Genomic DNA, 13946 nt, shown 5'->3' with positions numbered 1-13946 from the left:
TCGAAAATAATTTGTTTAGAACTTGAAAATTTTCTCTAGTAAAATAGGAAAATAGAAGTGTGCAGTATAGAAAATGTAAAAAAATTGAGAGATCGAAAGAAAGAGACAAATATAGAGAGAGGCTTGTACTCCGACAATTATTTTTTATTAGATCTAGTTGGATCTGACGTAGATTTACTCATATCTGATGTAGATCTACTTACCTTCTTTGTCGGAAACTCATCTTATTTGTCAGTGAGCACGAAGAAAGGAGTTAGTACTCGGTGGTTGCCGGTAAACTCCAATCAATGGTGGTCGTTAATAAACCCCAATCAAGGGTAGTCACCGGTCGCTAGTAACTATAGATTAGAAAGAGAAAGAAAAGAAAGAAAGCATGGTCGTGATCGTCGGATATCAAAGAAAGAGAGATACAAAAAAAGAAGTAAGGTGTAAAGAAAGATGAGAAAATAAATAGGCACAGAACTTTTGAATCTATCTAAACTATTTTGAAATTAAATAGAATATACACTTTTCAAAAAGGACTTATAGATAATTTACCCATTTTTATTTAAAATTAATTTTTGAAAAAATATGTTAAGGTGAAACAGTCAGGACCTTGAGTTAGGAGAAGTGGCCAGACATCAAACTGGGTTGAATTTGGGGTTGGGCTAACATTATATAATAAAAGCATGCGTGTCATTTCAAATCAACCCAGCGTGACATTAGATCTAGTATAGTCATCCCAAACTTGATTCTAAAACAATGTTTAAATTCCAAATCTGTCCACTTAATGTAATAGATAAAAAATCAAACTAAACTTTAAGTCACATCTTTTTATAAAGGATTCGAATGATTTTTTACGTATTAATTGTTGGCTACTTAACATACAACCCTTCTCATTTATTTAGGTTTGGGACTGGCGAAGTTTTTCTTCTTGAAAGACTATTAAATTATTTAAACCATTTTAAAAATTATTTAAATTTAAAATATCAATAAAATTCAATTATAAAATAAAAATAATCTTTTAAGAAGTGTTTTAGATTAAGCTATATATATATATATATATATTGCTTTATCTTTTATTATTTTTCTAATTTATTTTGTAACTAAATAATAAAAAAATTAAAATTAATATTAATATTTTTTAAATGGGTGGCCCGATTGAGCTGGGCTAAAACCCAAGCCCAATCCAAAAATTAAATGAACTCAAAATTTTTGTCCAACTAGACCTTATGGGCTAATTGGTTTTCCTAAGCCCTAAAAATATTAGGCTTGGGCTGGACAGGTTGGGCGGGCTCTCAGGCCGACGACCACCCCTACCTGGAGCCCCTCCATTCCGTGATCTAAACCGGAGGATGCTATTTGGACCCATGGGTCCACCACGTGTTCTGTTTTGATAATTTGAATGGTTCATTTTGTTGGACCGTTCATATATATTATACACACAAAAAAATTAGGTTGGTATGCCAATGGTAACTTATTCAATTTATTACATTTGTCTCAAAAAATTGAATGACAAATGTATTTTTAAAAATATACTATTCATTTTTTAATGACAAACACGATAAATTAAATAGGTTACGATTATCAAATTAACTTAATTTTTTGTGAGGATAATATACATGAAGGGTCTGACAAAATAAATGATTCAAATCATCAAAACGAAATCCATAATGAGTCCCACAGGTCCAGACATCACCCTTGAGTCCAAATCACAAACTAGAGAACATCCAGGTCCAAACACAAGGGATAGGTATTAAGGTTAGATTCAAATTCATTGATCAAATTACAATATTGACATATATTTTGTCTAAATCATTAAATTATTGCCTAAGGTCTATAAATTTTTATTAAGAAATTCTTATTACTGAAAATCTAAACTTTTCAAAAGTTTAATTAGATAAGACATCATTATAATAAAGATTTTGTCAAACTTTTATTATAATCTTAGTCAATTCAAACATAGAATATATCACATTTTAAAAAGATTGATAATCTTAATTATAATCTCTTTATTTGGTTTTGTTTTTTCGAAAATAATTTTTTCGGTTTTCAATATATATATATATATATTTTTTAGTAATTTTTTTCTAATATGTTAATCATTTTTTTTTCAAATCCACTTAATATAGATAAACTTAAAAAGTAAAATATTTATAAAAATATTAACAAATAAAAAAATATGAAAATGCACTGAATTTTTATATTTTTTTATATTTAATGAATTTTTTTAAAGATTTGAGAATGATTTTTTTAGTTGTATAAAAAATCGTGAGTGAACGTTTGACCTTTTTTAGTGATTTTTTTGTCTTTATAATCTTTTTTTGACTTATTTTAGTTAAAAATTAAGGTCTCGCTTGGGAACAAACTTTTTAAATAATTTTTTGATTTTTTGACTAAAATATGATGTAAAAAAAACTAGTATGTTTGGAATCACTTTTTAATTTTTTACGAAAAAATGTGCAAAAAGTGAAGAGAAAAGGAAATTTTTGACTTTCTGATATAGATTGTTGGCTTTTTGATTTTTTTGATTTTTTTTTTAAATTTTTTAGCTAAAATCACTACTTGCCAAACGAGGCCTTAAAATTACCAAATGATACCTTAGTTATGGATCGTTTACCAATTTTGATAAAAAGCACCCGATGGAATTAATAATTTAATAAGATGTTGGGGTCACTACGCCAAAACAGGGCATTAACGACGATTTTTTTAACGGCGGTAATGAAAACCGCCGTTAAAGGTACTATTAACGGCGATAACGAAAATCGCCGTTAATACCGCCGTTAATTTATCATTAACAGCGGTTTCGTTACCGCCGTTAAAAAAACCGCCACTAAAGTGTCTTTAACGACGGTAATGAAACCCTCTATTAACGGCGGTAACAAAACTGCCGCTAATGCCCGCCTTTAACAGCGGTAACAAAACCGCCGCTAATGCCCAATCATTACCGCCATTAATGACGGCGGTCTTTGCCGGCGGACCTCCGGCGAAACTCCGGCGGACCTCCGGCGAAACTCCGGCGTGCTCCGGCGAAACTCCGGCGAAACCATCTACAATAAAATAAAAGTAATGTTTAAATATTTATTTAGGGAATATATTTCATGAAGAGTGGCTATGGCAGAGTGGTTGGTGTGGGTGGATGAGAGGTCTTGGGTTCAAAACTTGGGGAGTGCAAGAAGAAAGAATTACTTTTTGAAAAAATTTGAACCAATTTACGGCGGTAAAAAACCGCCGTTTTTTGTCGACTTTTAACGACGGTAATTTACCTTTTTACGACGGTTGTACTTTTTCCGACACGCACATAAACGGCGGTAACGAAACCGCCATTAATACCGCCGTTAAAGGTTTTAACGGTGGTTTTACAGCCTTTAACGGCGGTAAAAAACCGCCGCTAAAACCCAATTTTGGCGTAGTGGGTGTGGTCTAATAGTATAGTAACCATATCTTAGGGTGTGGTGAGTGAGAAATCAAGGGCTTGAACTGATGGAGCAGCGGCAAACCTTTCAGTTGTAATCTAATTATACTAACTATACTAATGCTATCTTTGACAATGAATAATAATAATAATAATTTATTAATAAAATATATAATTTTTATTTTATATTATTTAATTAAGAAAATTAACGGTTGTTTTGGTAATCAACTATTTTAGTTATTATTTATTTTTATTTTTTTTGTCTTTTTATAAAAGGACATGATAAAAAATAGATATAAGAGTTGACTTTTTCTATAGTGATTTTTTTTTATTATTTTAGCCAATTGCTAAAACAAACCTAATATTCAAAATAGTAGTCTATACGGTAGAAAACTCTATTCTCTCTCTAAAGAACATTAGTTGTTCTTTATTTTTCTACTCTTTAGAGGGGAGATGGTGCTTTCTTTCCCCTCTATTTCTTCTCCTGTGGTTTCTATCACCATGTTTAGTCACTATCGCTTCTCTTGTCTCCATCATCGGCCTGCCATCGAGGAAACTTTCAAATCTAGACTCAAATTCAATTCATAACCACACTGCTAAACATTTTGTTATATGCTTGGCGACCACTTTAGATACCTAATATATATATATATATATATACATATTTGTAACGTAGAGGCGATGATTAAGGTATCAAAGCTATTTGTTGAGACGACGAACGGATCATGAAGGTGATTAGTATTGTTTATTTAGTGGTATTCGTTTTATTTTTTTGTGTTTTATTTTATTTTATTTTATTTTTGTAATAATATCTCTCTATGTAGAGATTTTGTCACAACCCAAACCTACCCCTAAAAGTTTAGACATAACCGGCCTGTGTTTAAGTCTCAAAACAAAATAGTCAATAAATATTTATACAAAATCAGGGCCCAAAACGGAAGCAATTATAATGACAAAGAGAAAACTTCCATTGAGCGGTGTCTAGATGCCAGGATCTGAGTACACATATCATATACATCCAAATTTATATATATATATATTGTTCATAAAACAACAAAACCACGACATGCCATACGAAATAAAAGGGCAATGATCCATAATTTACATATTAGTATATGTATCTATGTTCGTAGCAAAGAAATGAATATCCAAAAGAAACCCCAAAATAGAACAAAAGCATTTAACTTGGGAGGTTTGACAGACTGGACTATCAAAAGACTCCTGGAACTACCTTAGGACTGACCTCTGGGCTGATCACCTACAAAACATGCAAGAATACGAAATGAGTTAAGTTCAGTGAATAATAATAATGTACTAAAGCATGTAAACGAGCGTGTGCCTTGTATAATGTAAAGCGTGTACGTAACTCATGTATGTCCTTTTTGACTAACAGAACGGCCTCATGCCCAAATATAGCAGAACGGCCTCGGGCCCAATAATAACAGAACTACCTCGGGCCCAATAATAACAGAACGGCGTCGAGCCCAATAATAACAAAACGGCCTCGGACCCAATAATAACACCATAAATAAATCCCATCTCATATCTACATTCTATATTCCATTTCGTTTAACTCGATCATTCAAACAACATAACGTTAGAAAACCATGCATTAACGTATCAAAAGAAACATAAGTGTTTTACACTACTATTACTCACAGTGATCCGATCGTGCAGTGGTCCCTTCTGGTGAGCAATCTACACATCCCACACAAAAATTGATAAGTAATGCATCTCTTTTCTTAGTTTCTTACCTTTTATCTTTATTTCTTGTTGTTCACTACCTTTTATTTTTTTATAGGTGTTTCGAAGGCATAAAATATACAGATTAGCGGGTTTAGAAGGTCAAAAGGGGCATCAAAAGATAGAAGAAATTTTCTCTCATTCCCGCACGTGCGGAGGGTGTGCCGCACGTGTGGCCCATATGTGCTTTTATTTCAGAAAGCTAACTTCTACCTTCCCTATTTTCCGCATGTGCGTCAGTGAGCCCCGCACGTGCGGCTATGTTCCCGCACGTGTAGCCATGAGCCTCGTACGTGTGGTTCTGGCTCAGTTTTGAGCAGTCCGAAAGTCATCAAAAATCCAACTTTTCAAAGGCATCTTAAGGCTCAATTACAAGCAAAATTCCTTTCAATAACACAACATAGGAACATAATAAACATGATTCTCAAACTTAAATAGATCATAACTCCTTTTTAGTGAAACAAGTATAATTCAAATAATCATATTTCTTCCAATCCTTCATCTTCTCATGGTTAAGCAAATAGATACAAAAACATATATATATATATATATATATATATAGGAGTTCAAACATGCAAGGATTAAAGATTAGAAGATAAGTCCTTTAAAGCTAATTCAAGACACCCTTAAGATACAAGAATCAATTCTCAATTAGATCAAAAAATGAATCTTGATAATTTTGAGAGATACTTTCCCAAATAAGTGATTATTTCCACAACCCTAAGCTAGATAAGTGGAAAACTTCATTTCACAACTTGATGCTAAACAATCAGAGTGAGATTTAGAGTATTTTAGTTGATTTACACATACCTTACACCCTACTCTTTGAATCTCCTACTAATCTCCTCAATCTTCAAGCCTTGGTTGATCTTCTATCTTTCTCTCTCTTTTCTCTTCTTTCTTTTCTCTAGAGCTGTCCTAGGGGATATCTTTTTATTTTTATTTTTATTTTTATTTTATGTCTTGGGTGACTAAGTCTCATAAGGCTCATATATGTTATTAAGCCTAAATAATTCCAATTAATTCGTTACGAATCAATTTTTTACGAAAATTTATATTATGTCCTAAAAATCACGATGATCATAACTGTAAAGTCAATTTCGGTTTATCGCGCCTCTAAGGCTTCCAATTTGTAGTCCAAATGTCTCAATTTCAACAAATTTTTCTCATAACTGACAGATATGATTTCATAACCATATAATTCACATAATTAAACACAATTTCACATGGAATTTCACATCGAGCATATAATTATACATAAAATTAAGAACTTAAAGCACATGAGAGGGTTGGGTTGTTACACTCTCCCCCCCTTAAATAAGTTTGGTCCCTCAAACTTGTTTTACCTCAAGTTGGAAATAGTTCCGAATACCGTTGTCTCATTTCTTACTCTCTCTCCCAAGTGGCTTCCTTCCCATAATGTTCTTGCCATTCAACTTTTACCATCGGAATTGTTTTGTTTCGTAACTGTTTTACTTGACACTCCAGAATCTGAATTGGTTTCTCCTCATAAATCAAGTTGTCGTCCAAAGTAATTTGATAGTAATCTATAATGTGGGACGGATCTTGGAGGTAGCCCCGTAACATAGATACATGAAAAACATTATGTATTTGTCCCATACTCGGTGGTAGAGTAACACGATAAGCCACTGGACCCACTCTTTTCAGAATTTGAAACAGACCTACATATCGGGATGCTAATTTTCCCTTCTTACCAAATCTTGTTTGTCCTTTCATCAGGGTGACTTTAACAAAGACATAACCACCAATCTCAAACTCCAAATCTCTTTGTCGGTGATCCGCATAACTTTTTTGCCTGCTTTGGACAGTTTTCAATCTTTGCTAAATGGTTTGAATTTTTTTCATCGTCAATTGTACAAGTTCTGGCCCAAACAATGCTCTATCGCCGACTTCAGTCCAACACATTGGGGAGCGACGTTTGTTTCCGTACAAAGCTTCATATGGTGTCATTCCTATGCTTGAGTGGAAACTATTATTATATGCAAACTCTGCCAACGGTAGGTACGTCTCTCAACTCCCTTGGAAGTCCAAGGCACACATCCGGGGCATATCTTCTAATGTTTGTATTGTTCTCTCTAATTGGCCATTAGTTTGTGGATGAAAAGCCGTACTAAATTTCAACTCTGTTCCCATAGCATTCTGTAAACTCTGCCAAAATCTGGATACAAATTTCGGATCTCTATCTAATACAATTGAAACTGGAACGCCATGTAGCCGTACAATCTCATTCATATACACAGTAGCAAGTCTATCAGCATTATATTGAGTTTTCACAGGCAGTAAATGAGCAAATTTCGTTAAGCTATCAACAATAACCCATATCGAATTCATACCTCGAGGTGCTCGAGGCAAGCCAACAACAAAGTCCATAGTCAAATGTTCTCATTTCACTCCGGAATTGGGAGAGGTTGAAGTAGTCTCGCTAGTCTTTGATGCTCCGCTTTTACCTATTGACATTGCAAACATTTTGATACAAACTCTGCAATTTCCTTCTTCATACTTGGCCACCAAAAATTTTGCTTCAAATCTTGATACATTTTAGTGTTACCGGGATGTAGAGAAAATTTGGAATTATGCGCTTCCTCCATAATTCTTTTCTTGATTTCTGGGACATTCGGGACACACAGTCTATCTTTAAATTTCATCATCGACTTTTCAAACGTAAACCCGGGCTTTGGCCTTGTTTCCATCTCCTCACGAATGTACTTTAAAAGATCATCTTCCATTTGTTTTTGTTTAACCTCTTCAATAACTGCCGGCTGAGCTGCTATTGCTGCTAACACTGCACCTTGTTCACGTAACACAATTTCCGTGTCCATTCTTTCCAACTCAAGGAGTAATTCTTTCTGTCTTGTGAGTAAACTAGCTAGATTCCCTCTAACTTTCATGCTAAGAGCATCTGCAACTGTATTAGCTTTACCGGGGTGATAATGGATCTATAGGTCATAATCCTTGATAAATTCTAACCACCATCTTTGACGCATATTTAACTCTTTTGGGTAAAGAAGTATTTAAGGCTCTTATGATCGGTGTAGACTTCACACAGCACCATACAGATAATGCCGCCATATTTTCAAAGTAAAGACCACTGCAGCTAGCTCTAAGTCGTGTGTAGGATAATTGTTTTGATGAGGCTTGAGTTGGCAAGAAGCATAGGCAATGACCCTTCCATTCTGCATGAGTACACAACTCAATCCCTTGTAAGAAGCATCACTATAGATCACAAATGCCTCGGTACCAGTTGGTAGGGTAAGAATTGGTGTTGTAGTTAATCTTGTTTTCAACTCTTGGAAAACAGATTCTCTTTGGTCAATCCACTCAAACGAAACCCCCTTTTGGGTCAATTGGGTAAGCAGTATTACAATCTTAGAAAAGTCTTGCACAAATCTCTAGTAGTACCCTGCTAAACCCAAGAAGCTACGCACCTCCGTCACATTCGTAGGAGTTGGCCAGTTCACAATGGCTTCTACCTTATGTGGATCCACAGAAATATCCTCCTTTTTAATTACATGTCCCAAGAACACCACCTCATGTAACCAAACTCACATTTCTTCAATTTCGCATATAATTTCTTATCTTTAAGGGTTTAAAGAATTACCCATAAATGATTCTCATGAGTTTCAGTGCTTTTAGAATAGATGAGTATATCATCAATGAATACTACCACAAAGTCATCCAGATACAGTTTAAAAATACGGTTCATTAAATCCATGAAGGTTGTCGGTGCATTAGTAACCCCAAACGACATAACTAGAAATTCATAATGCCGTATCGGGTTCGGAAAGCAGTCTTCTCAATATCTTCAGCTTTCATCTTTAACTGATGGTACCCGGACCGCAAATCTATTTTCAAGAAGATTTGTGCACCTTAAAGTTTATCGAATAGATCGTCGATCCTAGGCAAGGCATATTTGTTCTTCACAGTCACCTTATTGAGCTCCCTGTAGTCAACACATAGCCGAAGTGTTCCATCTTTCTTCTTAACAAAAAAATCTGGTGCGCCCCAAGGAGAAGTACTCGAACGAATGAATCCTTTATCAAGCAGGTCTTGCAGCTGTATCTTCAACTCTTTCATTTCCATCAGTGACATTCACTAAGGCGCTTTTGAAATGGGTTGGGTTCCCAGTACTACATTAATCACAAATTCAATCTCACGGTCCACTAACTCTCCTAGCAACTCCTCTGGAAAAACATATGAGAATTCATGTACCACTGGGATGTTATCAACACACACCTCTGTTGGTTGTCCATTTAAAATGCTACATAAATACCCCCGGCACCCCTTTTGTAATAGTTTACACGCTTTCATGGTGGAGATAAAGTACAGCGGTGGGATCACCCCTTGTCCCAGAATCATAAATTCAGATTGCCCCAGGGGTCGAAAGGTGACTTGTTTAGACATACACTCAACAGTCACATGATATCTACTTAGCCAATCTATCCCCAAAATTATATTAAAATAAGCCATGTGGAGTGGCAACAAATCAGCAGTTAACTGAACATCCCCAATAACGATCTCACAGGCAGGGTAAATGGATGTACACAACATAGAGCCCCCCAATGGTGAACAAACACATAACACATAATGTAACGATTCCTTAGGTCTATTCAATTTACTAGCAAAGGTTTACGACATAAAAGAATGGGTAGAACTCAAATCGAAAAAGACATGAGCAAGGTGACCATCGATAGGAAATGTACCTGACACTACAGCCTCCGTATTCTGCATATTGCTAGGAATAAGAGCAAATACTCTCCCCTGCCTGGCATTGTCTTTGGTATTTATGGATTTTGCAGCAGTCTTTGTAGTTGGAGCTAGAGTTGAGCCAGCTGAACTTGTAGTAGGCCTATTCCCATTTTGCCAGTCCCTCTGAGGGTAATCTCGTGCTAAATGTCCCGTCTTTCCACACTTGAAGCAAGCCCCAGTTACCCGATAACAAGTCCCGTGGTGCATTTTCCCACAATCTGGGCAGGTTGGCACTAATTCACGAGTAGAGGCGGAAGTACTAGAAGTTCCCAAGTTCGGTTTCTTGTTCTGTGCTGCTGCTACTGATCCCCTCGATGCTTGTGTATTCTGTCTCTTTCCCCTCCACTTAGAAACCCAGTTTTGAGCAGCTATGTTACCTTCAGCCACTATTGCCCTTTCCAACACATCAACGTAGGTAGGCAGTTTCAACACATTAATCTTATCCAGAATCGAGTACCAGAGTCCTCCTTCGAACTTTCTTGCTTTCTTGTAGTCCGTATCCACCATGTGTGGTGCGTAACGGGCTAACTTTGAAAATTGTGCTTCATACTCTGCCACCATCTTGTTTCCTTGTCTCAATGTCTCAAATTTTGTCACCTATCCCGCATGCACTGTGGGAAATACTTATCATAAAAGAGCTCCAAGAATCGAGCCCAAGTCAAACCTTGATGTTTATGTCAAGTGAGCATCAACCATCTCTGTGCCTCGTCCTCGAGGGTAAAAGTTGCAAGCTGTACTTTCTGTGTTTCTGTGCACGGAAAGACCTCAAATAACTTCTCTATACCCAATATCCACAGCTCAATTTTCATTGGTTCAATGCCCCCCTTAAAAGACGATGGCTTTATCTTCTTAAACTCTTTTGTCAGTGCAATAGTTCGATCCTCGGCTTGATAGTCTTGCACCACTGGTGGTGTTATAGGCACTGGTGGCGGTGGTGGTTGCTATTGTTGTTGTTCCTGTTGCTGTCTCATAGTTTCTGCCATATCCGCAATCATTCTTTCCAACCGATAAAGCCATGCAGAGGTAGAGTCTTTCATATCGTCCATTCTCATCCTCACCATAATCTACATATCAAAAGATTATAATACACACACAAAAAGAGACACAAGTGCATATAGCCATTAATTATGAGTTAGTAACGACATGGAAGAACATCATGCATGTAGCCTAAGTCTTTTCTAGACTCCTTATAGCTCAATGGACGCGTGCTCTGATACCAACTATCACGACACAAACTTGCCTCTAAAAGTTTGGGCATGACCAGCTTGTGTTTAAGTCTCAAAACAAAATAGTCAATAAATATTTATACAAAATCGGGGCCCAAAACGGAAGCAATTACAATGACAAAGAGAAAACTTCCATTGAGCGGTGTCTAGATGCCAAGATCTGAGTACACATATCATATACATCCAAATATATATATATATATATATATATATATATATTGTTCATAAAAGAACAAACCACGACATGCCATACGAAATAAAAGGGCAATGATCCATAATTTACATATTAGTATATGTATGTATATCCATAGCACAAAAAAGGAATATCCAAAAGAAACCCCAAAATAGAACAAAAGGGTTTAACTTGGGAGGTTTGACAAACTGGACTATCAAAAGACTCCTGGAACTGCCTTAGGGCTGACCTCTAGGATGATCACCTACAAAACATACATGAATACGAAATGAGTCAAGTTTAGTGAATAATAATAATGTACTAAAGCATGTAAACGAGCGTGTGCCTTGCACAATGTAAAGCGTGTACGTAACTCATGTATGTCCTTTTTTACTAACAGAACGGCCTTGGGCCCAATAATAACAGAACGGCCCCAGGCCCAATAATAACACCATAAATAAATCCCATCTCATATCTACATTCTATATTCCATTTCTTTTAACTAAATCATTCAAACAACATAATGTCAGAAAACCATGCATTAATATATCAAAAGAAACATAAGTGTTTTACACTACTATTACTCACAGTGATCCGATCGTGCAGTGGTCCCTTCTGGTGAGCGATCTACACATCCCACACAAAAACTGATAAGTAATGCATCTCTTTTCTTAGTTTCTTACCTTTTATCTTTATTTCTTGTTGTTCACTTCCTTTTTATTTTTTTATAGGTGTTTCGGAGGCATAAAATATACAGATTAGTGGGTTTATTCAAAAGGGGCATCAAAATATAGTAGAAATTTTCTCCCATCCTGCACGTGCAGAGGTTCCTTACCACACGTGTGGAGGGTGTGCCGCACGTGCTTTTATTTCAGAAAGCTAACTTCGGTCTCCCCTGTTTTCCACACATGCAACTGTGAGCCCCTCATGTGCGACTGTGTTCTCGCACGTGTGGTTTTAGCTCTATTTTGAGCAATCCAAAAGTCATCAAAAATCCAACTTTTCAAAGACATCTTAAGGCTCAATTACAAGCAAAATTCCTTTCAATAACACAACATAGGAACATAATAAACATGATTCTCAAACTTAAATAGATCATAACTCCTTTTTAGTGAAACAAGTATAATTCAAATAATCATATTTCTTCCAATCCTTCATCTTCTCATGGTTAAGCAAATAGATACAAAAACATATATATATATATATATATATAGGAGTTCAAACATGCAAGGATTAAAGATTAGAAGATAAGTCCTTTAAAGCTAATTCAAGACACCCTTAAGATACAAGAATCAATTCTCAATTAGATCAAAAAATGAATCTTGATAATTTTGAGAGATACTTTCCCAAATAAGTGATTATTTCCATAACCCTAAGCTAGATGAGTGGAAAACTTCATTTCACAACTTGATGCTAAACAATTAGAGTGAGATTTAGAGTATTTTAGTTGATTTACACATACCTTACACCCTACTCTTTGAATCTCCTACTAATCTCCTCAATCTTCAAGCCTTGGTTGATCTTCTCTCTTTCTCTCTCTTTTCTCTTCTTTCTTTTCTCTAGAGCTGTCCTAGGGGATATCTTTTTCTTTTTATTTTTATTTTTATTTTTATTTTATGTCTTGGGTGACTAAGTCTCATAAGGCTCATATATGGCCTAAATAATTCCAATTAATTCGTTACGAATCAATTTTTTACGAAAATTTATATTATGTCCTACAAATCATGTTGATCATAACTGTAAAGTCATTTTCGGTTTATCGCGCCTCTAAGGCTTCCAATTTTTAGTCCAAATGTCTCAATTTCAACATATTTTTCTCATAACCAATAGATATGATTTCATAACCATATAATTCACATAATTAAACACAATTTCACATGGAATTTCACATCAAACATATAATTATTCATAAAATTAAGAACTTAAAGCATATGAGAGAGTTGGGTTATTACAGGTTTTCTCTTCCTTACGTGAATGTTTGTTTTTATTCCTATGTAGAGACTCATTTCCTCCTTGCATGGAGTTCTCTTTAGCCCTTTTGAGATCTATTTTGTATTATGATATACTTTATTAGACAACTTCTTATCAAATATGCAATATATTAAGTTTTGTACTTTTCTATAAAATTAAAAAAAAAAAACCATTACAAAAAAAAGCACTTTTAGCGACCTTTTTTTTAGTCACCAAAAGTGTAATTTTAGTTGCTGAAAGTATCTGTGACATCAATAAAATCGGTTGTTGAAACCCTATCACTAAATGGTTTGGCGACCAAATAAATTACGGTCGACTTTATAAGTAAATCAACGACCAAATACTTCAGTCGCCAAAAGACTAAAATTTTGTCGCCATAAATTAACATTTAGTCACTAAAAGTAGCCTTAAGCGAATGACATGTTAGGTTTAGCGACATATAAATGCGTCGCTAAAAATATTTTTCAGCGACTAAATGAATTGGTTGTTAAATGTTAAAACTTTTGGCGATCAATCAAGTTTTGGGTCGCTAAAAAAATTATTCACACAGATTTTCAGCAACAAAAACAAAGTGTCACCAAAAGTAAATATACAACTGAAAAACTTGTAAACAAAAATTTATTATTTATAAAAAAAATTTACAATTTCCCTGTTCAGTATATAATTCATAAAC

The sequence above is a fragment of the Camellia sinensis genome, chromosome 13, assembly GCF_055761805.1.
Source record: "Camellia sinensis isolate YWXY chromosome 13, ASM5576180v1, whole genome shotgun sequence".
Taxonomy (NCBI): domain Eukaryota; kingdom Viridiplantae; phylum Streptophyta; class Magnoliopsida; order Ericales; family Theaceae; genus Camellia; species Camellia sinensis.
Note: the sequence above shows the minus strand (reverse complement) of the source record.